Below are 13,989 nucleotides of genomic sequence, written 5' to 3' on the forward strand. Positions count from 1 at the left end.
TACCTTCAACAGTTTCCCGTGTGTATCAAGAATGGTCCACCACCCAAATGACACAACTGGAGGAAGCATTGGAGTCAACATGGACCAGTATCCCTGTGGAACGCTATCGACACCTTGTTGAGTTCATGCCCTGTCGAATTAAGACTGTTCTTAAGGCAATTCAATATTAGAAAGGTGTTCTTAATGTTTTGTGCTCTCAGTTGATCGTTTTAAGCCTTAGATTTTTCAACTTTGCCAAAAAGAACACCAAGGACCACTCAGTTCTACTCAAGAACACAGGTAAAGAACACCAAGGAATTATTTTCAGAGACCAGGTAAAGAAGACTAAAACTATAGAGTGCAAATAGACTCAATCTGACTGGATGAACAGTATTAAAATAAATCTTTCCTGGGATTAGTTTTTACCACTATTTTACGATGCCCTTTATGAAGCCCTTTATCTACAGCAGGCATGCTAGCAAATACCTATAGACTTCCAGTCATTGTGCTAACGCTAGTTAGCATTGGCTTTCAAAACTACCTCTAACTTCCTTCATACTGGACACAGAAACATAAAAATAGTATCTACAAGTTTAACTGACTATGGGGAAGTACAGTGCCTTGCAAAATTATTCATCCCTGTCACGTCCTGACCATAGAAAGATGTTATTTTCTATGGTAGACTAGGTCAGGGCGTGACAGGGTTTTTTTCCCTATGTTTTCTATTTCTATGTTCAGGTTCTAGTTTTGATTTTCTATGTTGGGGTTTTGTTTGGGATGATCTCCGTTGTCTCTAATTGGAGATCATACTTAAGTAGGGTTTTTATCCACATGGGTTTGTGGGAGATTAATTTTGAGTAGTGCATGTTTTACCTCTGCGTCACAGTTTGTTGTTTTGTCATTCAGTTTATTTATGTATTGCATAGTTTCACAGTATAAATAAAATGTGGAACGACAAACGTTGCACTTTGGTCCGCTCCGCCTTTCGACATCCGTGACAGAATCTCCCACCACAAAAGGACCAAGCAGCGTGCCCAGGAGGAGCAGGGATCCTGGGCCCGGGAGAGGAAAGAGTGGAGGACGTCCTGGACCTGGGTGGAGGTAATGGCAGGGAACAAGACCCTGCCATGGAAGCAGGTGGAGACAGCGAGGGAGATACGGCAATGTTACGAGGAACTAGCACGGCAACGACGGAAGCACGAGAGGGGGCACACGGGGAGATTGGCAGAGTCAGGGTGGAGACCTAAGCCAACTCCCCGTGCTTACTGTGGGGAGCGAGTGAAGAAGCAAGCACCGTGTTATGTGGAGCTGCGCACTGTGTTGCCAGTGCGCCTGCACAGCCCAGTTCGTCCTGTGCCCGCGCCCCGTACTTGCCCGGCTAAAGCAAGCATCAAGCCAGGACGGGTTGTGCCAGCCCTAAGCTCCAGACCTCCAGTGCGCCTCCATGTTCCAGTATATCCTGTGCCTGCTCCACGTACCCGGCCTCCAGTGAGTCTACCCAGCCTGGTACGCCCTGTGCCTGCTCCTCGCACTTGCCCTGAGGTGCATGTTACTAGTCTGGTGCCACCTGTGCCAGCCCCACGCATCAGGCTTCCAGTGCGCCTGCCCAGTCCGGGGTGTCCTGTTCCTACTCCCCGCACTCGCCCTGAGGAGCGTGTTACCAGTCTGGCAACACATGTGCCAGCCCCACGCATCAGGCCTCCAGTGTGCATTCCCAGTCCAGAGCTTCCGGCGACAGTTCCCAGTCCAGAGCTTCCGGCGACAGTTCCCAGTCCAGAGCTTCCGGCGACGGCCCACAGTCCGGACCCTCCAGCGACGTTTCACAGTCCGGACCCTCCAGTGACGTTCCACAGTCCGGACCCTCCAGCGACGTTCCCCAGTCCGGACCCTCCAGCGACGGTCTGCAGCCCAGAGTCTCCAGCGACGTTCTGCAGCCCAGAGTCTCCAGCGACGGTCTGCAGCCCAGATTCTCCAGCGACGGTCTGCAGCCCAGAGTCTCCAGCGACGGTCTGCAGCCCAGGGTCTGCAGCCCAGAGTCTCCAGCAGCAGTCTGCAGTCCGGTTCCCCCTCCGACGGTCCGGTGGCACAGAAGCAGAGGGATCAGCGGGCGGAGCGGGGGTTACGCCCCGAACCGGAACCGCCTCCTCTGTGGGAGGATCCGCAGGATGAGAAGGTTATGTGTACTGCACCAGAGCCACCATAGACAATAGTTACCCACCTTGCCCTCCCTTCGTTTTTTTTTGGGGGGGGGGGTGGGGGGGTTTGTTGTTGCTTTGTTTAGGTGCGGTTGGAGTCCGCACCTTTGGTGGGGGGTACTGTCACATCCTGATCATAGAAATATGTTATTTTCTACGGTAGAGTAGGTCAGGGCGTGAAAGGGTTCTTTTCTCTCTATGTTTTCTATTTCTATGTTCAGGTTCTACTTTTTTATATCTATGTTGGGGTTTTGTTTGGGATGATCTCCAATTAGAGGCAGCTGGTCCTCGTTGTCTCTAATTGGCGATCATACTTATGTAGTAGATTTTTTCACCTGGGTTTGTGGGAGACTAATTTTGAGTAGTGCATGTTTTACCTCTGCGTCACGGTTTGTTGTTTTGTCATTCAGTTTATTTATGATTTGCATAGATTCACAGCATAAATAAAATGTGGAACGACACACGCTGCACTTTGGTCCACTCCTCCTTTCGACATCCGTGACAATCCCCCTTGGCATTTTTACTATTTTGTTGCATAACAACCTGCAATTTAAATGAATTTTATTTGGATTTCATGTAATGGACATACACAAAATAGTCCAAATTGGTGTAGTGAAAGCCTCTAAATAAGATCTGGTGCAACCATTTACCTTCAGAAGTCACATAATTAGTTAGATTGCGCACAGGTGGACTTTATTTAAGTGTCACATGATCTGTCACATGATCTCAGTATATATACACCTGTTCTGAAAGGCCCCAGAGTCTGCAACACCACTAAGCAAGGGGCACCACGAAGCAAGTGGCACCATGAAGATCAAGGAGCACTCCAAACAGGTCAGGGACAAAGTTATGGAGAAGTTCAGATCAGGGTTGGGTTAAAAAAAATATCAGAAACTTTGAACATCCCACAGAACATCATTAAATCTATTATTAAAAAATGGAAAGAATATTTCACCAGAACAAACCTGCCAAAAGAGTGGGCCTCCCACCAAAACTCACGGACCAGGCAAGGAGGGCATTAATCAGAGAGGCAACAAAGAGACCAAAGATAACCCTGAAGGAGCTGCAAAGCTCCACAGTGGAGTTTGGTCAATCTGTCCATAGGACCACTAAGCCGCACACTCCACTGTGCTGGACTTTACAGAAGAGTGGCCAGAAAAAAGCCATTGCTTAAAGAAAAAATAAGCTACAATGATTGGTGTTCGGCAAAAGACATTTGTGAGACTCCCCAAACATATGGAAGAAGGTTCTCTGGTCAGATGAGACTAAAATTGAACTTTTTGACCATCAAGGAAAACACTATGTTTGGCGCAAACCCAACACCTCTCATCACCCCAAGAACACCATCCCCACAGTGAAGCATGATGGTGGCAGCATCATACTGTGGGGATGTGGGAAACTGGTCAGAATTGAAGGAATGATGGACGGAGCTAAATTCTTGAGGGAAATCTGTTTTAGTCTTCCAGAGATTTGAGACTGGGACGAAGGTTTGCCTTCCAGCAGGACAATGACCCTAAGCATACTGCTACAGCAACACGCGAGTGGTTTAAGGGGAAACATTTAAATGTCTTGGAATGGCCTGGTCAAAGCCCGGACTTCAATCCAATTGAGAATCTGTGGTATGACTTAAAGATTGCAGTATACCAGCGGAACCCATCCAACTTGAAGGAGCTGGAGCAGTTTTGCCTTGAAGAATGGGAAAAAATCCCAGTGACTAGATGTGCCAAGCTTATAGAGACATACCCCAAGAGACTTTCAGCTGAAATTGCTGCAAAAGGTGTCTCTAAAAAGTATTGACTTTGGAGGGGTGAAGAGTTATGCAAGTTTTCAGTTTTATTGTCGTATTTCTTGTTTGTTTCACAATAAAAAATATTTTGCATCTTCAAAGTGGTAGGCATGTTGTATAAATCAAATGATACAAATACCCCAAAAAATTAATTTTATTTCCAGGTTGTAAGGCAACAAAATTGTAAAAATGCCAGGGGGACTGAATACTTTTACAAGCCATTGTACATCAAGGGCTTCATTGCGAAAATCCCGAAGTATCCCTTTAATTGGCAAAATCTGGAACCATCACTTTAAGCACTGGGTTTGAACAACCTAGCAGGTCTATAACTCTTTTAGCTTTAGCCAGCAACCTAACAGGTCTATAACTCTGTGAACTTTAACCAACAACCTAACAGGTCTATAACTCTGTGAACTTTAACCAACAACCTAACAGGTCTATAACTCTGTGAACTTTATCCAACAACCTAACAGGTCTATAACTCTGTGAACTTTATCCAACAACCTAACAGGTCTATAACTCTGTGAACTTTATCCAACAACCTAACAGGTCTATAACTCTGTGAACTTTATCCAACAACCTAACAGGTCTATAACTCTGTGAACTTTATCCAACAACCTAACAGGTCTATAACTCTGTGAACTTTAACCAACAACCTAACAGGTCTATAACTCTGTGAACTTTAACCAACAACCTAACAGGTCTATAACTCTGAACTTTATCCAACAACCTAACAGGTCTATAACTCTGTGAACTTTATCCAACAACCTAACAGGTCTATAACTCTGTGAACTTTATCCAACAACCTAACAGGTCTATAACTCTGAACTTTATCCAACAACCTAACAGGTCTATAACTCTGTGAACTTTATCCAACAACCTAACAGGTCTATAACTCTGTGAACTTTATCCAACAACCTAACAGGTCTATAACTCTGAACTTTATCCAACAACCTAACAGGTCTATAACTCTGTGAACTTTATCCAACAACCTAACAGGTCTATAACTCTGAACTTTAGCCAACAAACTATTTTGACAAACTATTTTGATGTCTTGCAAGAATGTTAGAACCAATGCATAATGTACATATGAATGCTGAACAAGCAATTCTCCACCAAAGTTGTTATTGTCAGCAGTGCAGAAGTGAGTCCTACTTTTGACCAGGGAAGAGGAACAGAAATTGAGGGAAGGGCTCTGGCTGGCAAAGTTGTCTTTTCATGGTTGAGTTGTTATATAATAGCTGTTTCTATATAATGAGAGATCAGAACAGAACTCACACACAGAACCAGACCACATCCTCAGACACCAGAGCATCAGAGACCAGAACATCAGAGAACATCTCAGACAATACAATCTTCAGCATCTCAACCATCTCTGAACCATGAAGACCCTGACTGCTCTACTCCTTCTGGGACTGCTCTGCTCTGCTCCCTCCATACGACTTCTGCAGGGGGTGTGTGTGTGTGTGTGTGTGTGTGTGTGTGTGTGTGTGTGTGTAGGTGTGTGTGTGTGTGTGTGTGTGTGTGTGTGTGTGTGTGTGTGTGTGTGTGTGTGTGTGTGTGTGTGTGTGTGTGTGTGTGTGTGTGTGTGTGTGTGTGTGGGTGTGAGTGTGAGTGTGAGTGTGTGTGTGTGTGTGTGTGTGTGTGTGTGTGTGTGTGTGTGTGTGTGTGTAGAAGCCATGCTGTGTAATATGCTGTTGGAGACACACCAGGAGATCTTTATGTTAACTGTGGTTTATGCTCCTTGGTTTACAGATGTCATTGAGTTGGACATGGCACCTTACTGCTGTTTGAAATTCAGCGCGAGGATCCCTCTTCAACAAGTGGTTTCTCTCAGACCAACTGCCAGTAGCTGCCCTCGCAAAGCACTGATGTAAGTAACATAGTCTACTGTAAACTGTAAACATCTAGGCTAGCCTGGTCCCAGATCTGTTTGTGCTATCACGTCAACTCCTTGTCATGCCAAATATGACCAGGATTGACAAGGAGTTGGTATGATAGCACAAACACATCTGGACCCAGGCTACATCCAGGCTACACTGTACAAGACAAGATGGAGCATTCATATTATAGACTGGATGTTCTGAGAGACAATGTGTTGTGTATCTGTTGCAGTTTCACCACAATGAGAGGGAAGACATTTTGTGTTGACCCTTCTAAAGCCTGGGTCCAGAGTCATGTGACCAAGATTGAGAGCAGATCGACTGCTGCCTAGTCGACGATGATGTCATAAACCACCATCACCCCCTAATACCCTAACCCATTGTTGTGCAGTATGCAGGGAATAGGTTGCCATTAGTGACGCAGACCTTGTCAGGCATGTTAATACCCTATCTGAGATTGGCATAGAGTAGGTTCAGTGTAATGTGCTGTGTGTAATATAGTGTAATTTAGGATATACAAATAATAATTGTAAACATATTTGACATATCCTGTGAAAGAGTGGTTCAAATTATTCAATTAATGAATTTATAGATATTAATGGCTTGTAACTAGGTCTATTCTACTATTCTGATATAGATATTGATGTATTGTAACTAGGTCTATTCTACTGATATAGATATTAATGGGTTGTAACTAGGTCTATTCTACTCTACTGATATAGATATTAATGGGTTGTAACTAGGTCTATTCTACTGATATAGATATTGATGGGTTGTAACTAGGTCTATTCTACTGATATAGATATTAATGTGTTGTAACAAGGTCTATTCTACTGATATAGATATCGATGGGTTGTAACTAGGTCTATTCTACTGATATAGATATTAATGGGTTGTAACTAGGTCTATTCTATTAACACAGATATTGTATTTTTCTACTATACTTTCAACTGTTGTGCATCTGTCGTTTTTTTAATAAATGAAGGTTTCTGAAGAATTCTCTGATATTCATTTTAGCATTCGATTTTAGTGCCTCTGAACGGGGTATGGTAGTAGGTGCCAAGCGCCCAGGTTAGTGTGTCAAGAACTGCCACTGCTGGATTTTCCATGCTCAACAGTTTCCAGTGTGTCATGAATGGTCCACTACACAAAGGACATCCAGCCAACTTGACACAACTGTGGGAAGCATTGGACTCAACATGTGGAGGCGTTGTGGTGCCTTCTTCACGACTGTGTTGGTGGGTTTGGACCATGACAGGTCCATAGCGATGTGGACAGCGAGGGATTTGAACCTCTTGACCCGCTCCACTACAGCCCCTTCCATGTAAATTGGGGGCGTGTTCGGCCCTCTGTTTCCTGTAGTCCACAATCCGCTCCATGATAAGCTCCAACACTGCTGGGTTTTTTACCTTCAACAGTTTCCCGTGTGTATCAAGAATGGTCCACCACCCAAATGACACAACTGGAGGAAGCATTGGAGTCAACATGGACCAGTATCCCTGTGGAACGCTATTGACACCTTGTTGAGTTCATGCCCTGTTGAATTAAGACTGTTCTTAATGCAATTCAATATTAGAAAGGTGTTCTTAATGTTTTGTGCACTCAGTTGATTGTTTTAAGCCTTAGATTTTTCAACTTTGCCAAAAAGAACACCAAGGACCACTCAGTTCTATTCCAGAACCCAGATAAAGAACACCAAGGGCCACTCAGTTCTACTCCAGAACCCAGGTAAAGAACACCAAGGGCCACTCAGTTCTACTCCAGAACCCAGGTAAAGAACACCAAGGAGCCCTCAGATCTACTCCAGAACCCAGGTAAAGAACACCAAGGAGCCCTCAGTTCTACTCCAGAACACAGGTAAAGAACACCAAGGAGCACTCAGTTCTACTCCAGAACCCAGGTAAAGAACACCAAGGAGCACTCAGTTCTACTCCAGAACCCAGGTAAAGAACACCAAGGAGCACTCAGTTCTATTCCAGAACACAGGAGAAGGTCACCAAGGACCACTCAGTTCTACTCCAGAACCCAGATAAAGAAAACCAAGGACCACTCAGTTCTATTCCAGAACACAGGAATAGTACACCAAGGAGCACTCAGTTCTATTCCAGAACACAGGTAAAGAACACCAAGGAATCATTTTCCAGAACCCAGGTAAAGAAGACTAAAACTATCGAGTGCCGATAGACATTCTGACTGGTCTGGATGTTAAAAGAAATCTTCCCTGGGATTAGTTTTTACCACTATTTTACAACACATGTATCTTATTGTGTGGTTAAATCAGACCCAGTTCTGATTGTTATTTTGTTGTGTTGAGCGAGAGCTCCCTTGGTGGGCTTCAAGCTCCCTTGGTGGGCTTCAAGCTCCCTTGATATCAGCGCTACTGTATTAATGTGATGTGACTGAGCTGAAGGCCTGAGCTTCCCTTGCCTCCGCCTCACGTGGGATCTTTTGCCTTCTATGCCAGGTTCATGGACGTTATAGGCCACGTTCCCCTGCTCTGGGAATTGCAGATTATTTATTAAAACAACACATTAATACTGACGTCGTCTGTAACTTTCTATAATTTACATTTTGGAATGTATTAGATACTGATCTGAGAATTGTTCATATTTTGATATTTAGGTATTTCAATTTCTACTGATCAATCAATCAGAAATCAATACATCAAAAACAAACATGAACAAAAACATTTAAATAAAAATGGTTTATTCTCTTTAATATAGTATTTGTTCTATCCATAGCAGAAAAGAGCCTCCATGCCACTCAGTGCTATTATAGCTCTGACCCCAGGCCAGTGCAGCTCCATACTGACCAACACACATCTCACAGCACAACACCAGTGCCAAACTGACCTGGAGTCAGTCTCTGTATCACATCTGACATCAGGGGATGTCAGAAAACAGGGGAGTTGAGGTGGGTGGGGTGGGGAGCGGGCAGGGATTTCGGGGGGCAGTTTTAGGAGGGAATATCACACCTCATAGCTTGGATCCGATACATTGTGTGTGACTGGGGCCAAGCAACGCTAGTACCCACGTTGTGAAAGATTTAGGTTTTATCCAAGAGTGTTGTGTGTGTTGCAAGTTGACTTCTTGCTCCAGTATGGCTGTAGACTTGGAGGCAGATCGTTTCTGCCACGAAAGGGTCACAAGATGAGGTAACAAAGGTTTTCCTGGACGGCAAGAAGGAACAGAGACACGATCAAAAGAATGGAAGACTGGGCTTGTTACAATCTGGCTGTTTCTGTGCAGGTATGTGTGTGTGGATAGGTGTGATAATGTGTACATGTCAGGGTTCTCCCCAGGATTATTTAACAAGGTGGTGCTGCTGAGCAGGTGTTTTCAACACCTGTAAATAACATTTCTTGCAATCTACTCATAAATATTTAAGAATTTTATTTTACATAATGGCACTGCCAGTCCACCAGGTGGCGCCGCTCTAACATTCTTTGGGGAGAACTCTGTGTTTGTATGTTACCTCCTCTCTGTCCATCATGTTGCATAGGATCCACTTATTGCCTTGGTGTCTGTGTTGGAGATGGTCTGTTCATTCAGCACTGGATCTGAGGGACACAGAACATGGTAGTCAAGAGATCATCTCTTTCCAATTCACTCTTCATCAGTACAGTTCAAAGTTTAAAGAGATGGTGAGAGATTCACTCTTTATCTGTACAGTCCAAAGTTTAAAGGGATGGTGAGAGATTCAATCTTCATCAGTACAGGTCAAAGTTTAAAGGTACAGAGAGAGAGACAGGGAGGACAGACAGACAGACAGACAGACAGACAGACAGACAGACAGACAGACAGACAGACAGACAGACAGACAGACAGACAGACAGACAGACAGACAGACAGACAGACAGACAGACAGACAGACAGACAGACAGACAGACAGACAGACAGACAGACAGACAGACCAGGGGCGAAAATCTGATATCAACTTTGGAGGGGACAATTACATTACATTTTCTCAAGAGAAATTCCTGAGGGGGACACCAAAAGTAGTGCTGTAACACATAGCCTACATTGTAATATGGTAAATGTATATTGAGGAACCAAAGAAATAAGGTGTTTGCCGTACTCCTAACTACCGGTACCCAAAACTACACAACTAATCACAACAGCAATACCATTGCCTTTAACAAATCTTAGTTCAGTCACCAGTTTAAGTTGAGAGTGGGGGTATCCATGGCATTTTCCAATTATGTTCCTATTTTACAAGTCAAAAAAATTGAGAACCTTTCATAATGTTGCCAAACAAAGACTCAACAAACTTACCTGAGACTCCCTGTCTCTGCCAGTCTGTCCCTGCATATCTGTCCCCAACTCTGCTGTCTGTGTGCCATCTGTTGCCTGCTCTGCCTAATGACATCATTGTGAAACATTTCCATTAGAATTTCATTTCTTTCTTATGAACATTTTATCAACTAGTCTTTGAGATATTAGGCTACTAGGGTTCTTACTATGCGTTTTGGTGTATTGAAAAATACTCTGATGTCCGTCTTTTATTTTTCTGCCATTTTTCTACCTGGCTGGCTGGCTGGCTGGCTGGCTGGCTGTCTGGCTGGCTGGCTGGCTACACACACACACAGTGTGTAGGTTATTTACAGTAGGAGATGGGCTTCTATCATCCTCTATCATTCTATTTGGGCTTCGATCTAAAAGGTAGCTAGCAAATGTGAAACGGATTAAAATGACAAGAGTTGACAGCTGTATGAGTTCACCATTTACACAACATATGCTGCAACCTTTTGTAATTTTAATAGTTTGTTTCATATTGGCTGGCTTCCAACAATAGCTGAATTTGCAAAGCTAGCGAGCACCAATTCAGTTTCAGTGGTGTTTGCTATAATCTTTGCTACCCTGGTTAAATAAAGGTGAAATAAAATAAATAAATAAAAGTTCCCTTGCGACAATTTAGCTTTTGCAACGAGACCATTAAATATATTTAAGACAATGGTAGAAGAGAGTGTAGTTCTGTTCAGTTTGGACTTCAGTTTATTGCTAACCTTATCACAGGGACTTTGAAGCACTAACTTACATCATCTGCATGCTGACCTTGGAATAAATTGACGATAGCAAAGATTCCATCTTTGACGACGCCACATAAATGGAATAGGTACTAGCTAGCTTAATAGTTAATATTTGCGCGCTAGCTCTGCATATTCAGCTAGTGTGTGTGCGCGATTGACTAGATTAACCTCACGTCAGTTACGTTCATTGAGTGCCTTTCAGACAGTAGACACGACCCCTCTGTTACCTTGCCAACTAAGGAACTGGCAGTGGATCAAACCATTGTGAGGCAAAGGGTGGGGGGGTCGCAATCTTTTGAAACTTAAAAACGTGCTATTAAGTGTCTATAATCAGCACAATTGCTTTCATTGCGTATTATTAATATTATTTAAATTCCATAGTTATGTTTCAGTGATATATTGGGGGGGACAAATCATATTTTTCCCAGGATGGGGGGGGGTCGTGTCCCCCCCGTCCCCCCCGGGATTTCCGCCCCTGAGACAGACAGACAGAGAGACAGACATACAGGTGTGTATCTTACAGAAGTATGGATGCTGCATGGCCTCAGCAGCGGTCAGTCTCTGCTGGTGGTCGTAGCGTAGCAGCTTGTCCAGCAGGTCCAGGGACTCAGGGGTCACCAGGTGCTCTACAAATGATTTTAAAATCACAACATGGTTCATTGAACAATATCCATTTATTGATACATCTGTAAACATACTACTGTTGAACATACTAATGTTAGCAGACATATAAATGTGTTGATGTAACAAGGATTAAACCAATATGTGCATCATGATGTATTACAGTGTATGTGGATGTTCACATTGTGTAAGCAGTGTGATGTGTGTTAATAACTAGTGTGTACCTGATAGTCCACTAGCAGCTCTGGTCCTTTAAAATAACGGGAGGCCACCCTGACGTTGTATTCCTGAGCTGGGTGGTAGAACTCAGCCAGACCCCAGGCTATGAGACGCAGCTGAGACACACAGACAGCAGAGAGAGAGAGAGAGATGGGGAGACAGAGGGAGACAAAGATGAGAGAGAGAGAGCGAGAGAGAGAGAGAGAGACAGCAAGAGACAGAGAGATGGAAAGAGAGAGTTCACACTGCCCACAAAATGAGATGAGAACTGAGCTGCACTTCCTAACCTCCTGCCCAATGTATGACCATATTAGAGACACATATTTCCCTCAGATTACACAGATCTACAAAGAATTAGAAAACAAATCCAAATGTGATAAACTCCCATATCTACTGGGTGAAATTCCACAAAGTGCCATCACAGCAGCAAGATTTGTGACCTGTTGCCACAAGAAAAGGTCAAGCAGTGAAGAACAAACACCGTTGTAAATACAACCCATATTTATGTTTATTTATTTTCCCTTTTGTACTTTAACTATTTGTACATCATTTCAACACTGTGTATTGACATAATATTACATTTGAAATGTCTTTATTCTATTGGAACTTTAGTGAGTGTAATGTTTACTGTTGATTTCACTTTTGTTTATTATCTTTCTCACTTGCTTTGGCAATGTAATCATATGTTTCCCATGTCAATAAAGACCTTTGAATTGAATTGAGAAAGAGAGAGAGAGAGAGAGAGAGAGAGAGAGAGAGAGAGAGAGAGAGAAAAAAAGAGAGGGAGAGAGAGAGAACGTGTTAAGGCTTGGTAATTGTGGAGGAGGAATGAGGCGCAGGAAGCAGCGAACACAGGGTAGTGGTGTTTTTAATATACACTCACAAAAAACAAATGTTCCCACACACAGGGGAGAAAATACATGCGGCGTACAACAACGTCGACATGAACACAAGCCGTCACACAAGAAACAATCATTAATCCCGCACGAACAGGAGCGGGCCAGCTAAACTAAATAGCCCCTCTAATGGCTAATTGACCACAGGTGTCACAAAATAAAAAAAGGGAAAAGCAAAAGGGAATCGGTGGCAGCTAATAGGCCGGTGACGACGACCGCCGAGCGCCACCCGAGCAGGAGGGGGCGCCACCGTCGGTGGGAATCGTGACAGAACGAGAGAGAAAGAGAGAAAGAGAGAGAGAGGAAGAGCATTAGACAGATAAATTGTATCATTATTATTCAGCCAAAACCTTTTATTGTATCAGAAAGTCAAGCAAGTTGTTACTATCATAGGTATATATTTTACAATAGAAATAGTTATGTTTCTCACATGCACTCATTTAAAGACTTCATACTGGCAGTGTTCAAGATAAAACTATTATGGCGTCACACAACAGAACACTACAACTGGAACGACACTCTCAGAAACGGAGGCACAAAAAGAAATGTTCAAACCACATTTTAAAATTCTTCTGTTTTTTAATGAACATTTTTGATATTTGCTTACCTGTGCAGTTACTGTCAGTCCCTCCCAGGTTCTACCAGTAACTCTGTGCAGTACTGTGAACTCTGGCTTCAAGTTATTACAAACATTTTGAGAATGACAATGGAGAGAAAACTGCTGCCAATATTTGTTCTTAGAAAACCTGCAGTCATTTGCATCACACGAGGTTCTCATGACAGAATGGGGAAGTGAGAGTTATTTTAAAAAGAGACGTCTCTCATTGCTGAACTGAAACAGGATACTTGGTCCAGTGCGTGTGTCAGCAAAATATGCATCTTCTACTGAAACCTATTAAATTATATAGATAGAGAGACATGGGTCAGTCAGTATGATTGTATAACCAGGTTGGTCAGTCAGTATGATTGTATAACCAGGTGGGTCAGTCAGTATGATTGTATAATCAGATGGGTCAGTCAGTATGATTGTATAATAGATGGGTCAGTCAGTATGATTGTATAATCAGATGGGTCAGTCAGTATGATTGTACAACCAGTCAGTATGATTGTATAACAGATGGGTCAGTCAGTATGATTGTATAATCAGATGGGTCAGTCAGTATGATTGTACAACCAGTCAGTATGATTGTATAACAGATGGGTCAGTCAGTATGATTGTATAATAGATGGGTCAGTCAGTATGATTGTATAATAGATGGGTCAGTCAGTATGATTGTATAGACAGATGGGTCAGTCAGTATGATTGTATAATAGATGGGTCAGTCAGTATGATTGTATAACCAGATGGGTCAGTCAGTATGATTGTATAATAGATGGGTCA

The 13,989-nt window shown here is 43.2% G+C and overlaps 1 long non-coding RNA gene across 3 annotated transcripts; it reads right to left on the minus strand.

Moving 5' to 3' along the window:
- Positions 1-8,532: 8,532 nt before the first annotated feature.
- Positions 8,533-13,359, minus strand: LOC145864284 (uncharacterized). Of its 3 annotated transcripts, XR_014382862.1 has the most exons (6): positions 13,216-13,348; positions 12,375-12,418; positions 11,718-11,828; positions 11,394-11,498; positions 9,318-9,402; positions 8,533-9,012 (listed from the first exon to the last, which is right to left on the minus strand). It is a non-coding gene; the product is annotated as an uncharacterized LOC145864284 (long non-coding RNA). The 3 variants fall into 3 exon arrangements; XR_014382861.1 differs by having other exon boundaries at positions 11,718-12,418; positions 13,216-13,359; XR_014382863.1 differs by lacking the exon at positions 12,375-12,418 and having other exon boundaries at positions 13,216-13,338.
- Positions 13,360-13,989: the final 630 nt, after the last annotated feature.

The sequence above is a fragment of the Salmo salar genome, chromosome 26 (genome assembly GCF_965601325.2).
Source record: "Salmo salar chromosome 26, fSalSal1, whole genome shotgun sequence".
NCBI classification, from domain to species: Eukaryota; Metazoa; Chordata; class Actinopteri; order Salmoniformes; family Salmonidae; genus Salmo; species Salmo salar.